Source organism: Aplysia californica, unplaced genomic scaffold (genome assembly GCF_000002075.1).
Source record: "Aplysia californica isolate F4 #8 unplaced genomic scaffold, AplCal3.0 scaffold01681, whole genome shotgun sequence".
Classification (NCBI taxonomy): domain Eukaryota; kingdom Metazoa; phylum Mollusca; class Gastropoda; order Aplysiida; family Aplysiidae; genus Aplysia; species Aplysia californica.
The window spans coordinates 39,145-39,993 of NW_004798951.1; the positions used below are offsets into that span (position 1 = coordinate 39,145).

Sequence of the window (849 nt, forward strand, 5' to 3'; positions counted from 1 at the left end):
GCCAGGTGTTATCTTCTTCATCATCATCATCATTGCCTTTCTCACCCTGCACCAGGGTAAAGGCCAGGTGTTATCTTCTTCATCATCATCATCATTGCCTTTCTCACCCTGCACCAGGGTAAAGGCCAGGTGTTATCTTCTTCATCATCATCATCATTGCCTTTCTCACCCAGCACCAGGGTATAGGCCAGGTGTTATCTTCTTCATCATCATCATCATTGCCTTTCACACCCTGCACCAGGGTATAGGCCAGGTGTTGTCTTGGTGTTCATTTATTTCTTTATTTGGTGCACACTCTGAATGCCCCATTCCCAACTCCTGGCAGATGGACCTGCTTCTCAAATAAGCTCACAGCTGTTGAAAGGGCTGTAAAATCTGTACTGCAATACCTAGTACACCACAGTGAGAAGTAGGTCAACACACATCAACACAATAGTGGCAGGTGCTGTGGTTTTCTCCTTCTGTCTATTCTAAATTGACCATCCTTATCTCTCCTTCTTTTCTTTGGATCTTATTCTTTTGTACTAATCTTCGGCACTCGCATGATACATTAAATTTGTGTCTCAAATGCCATTCAACTTTTACTAAAACTTTAAAAAACCCAAACGACCTCAGCTCATCCATGAATGTCACTCTGATTGGCTCCAACTACACCCAATAAATGTTTGGTGTGCACTCGGTGTAACATAACAGCTGACCTACTTCTCACTGTGGTGTTGACCTACTTCTCACTGTGGTGTTGATGTGTTGACCTACTTCTCACTGTGGTGTTGACCTACTTCTCACTGTGGTGTTGATGTGTTGACCTACTTCTCACTGTGGTGTTGACCTACTTCTCACTGTGGTGTT

At 43.7% G+C, this 849-nt stretch overlaps 1 protein-coding gene across 1 annotated transcript in view; it reads right to left on the reverse strand.

Moving 5' to 3' along the window:
* Positions 1 to 849, reverse strand: part of LOC101848172 (5-phosphohydroxy-L-lysine phospho-lyase) — a gene marked incomplete at its 5' end in the record, with an annotated part of 10,208 nt that overhangs the window by 4,075 nt on the left and 5,284 nt on the right.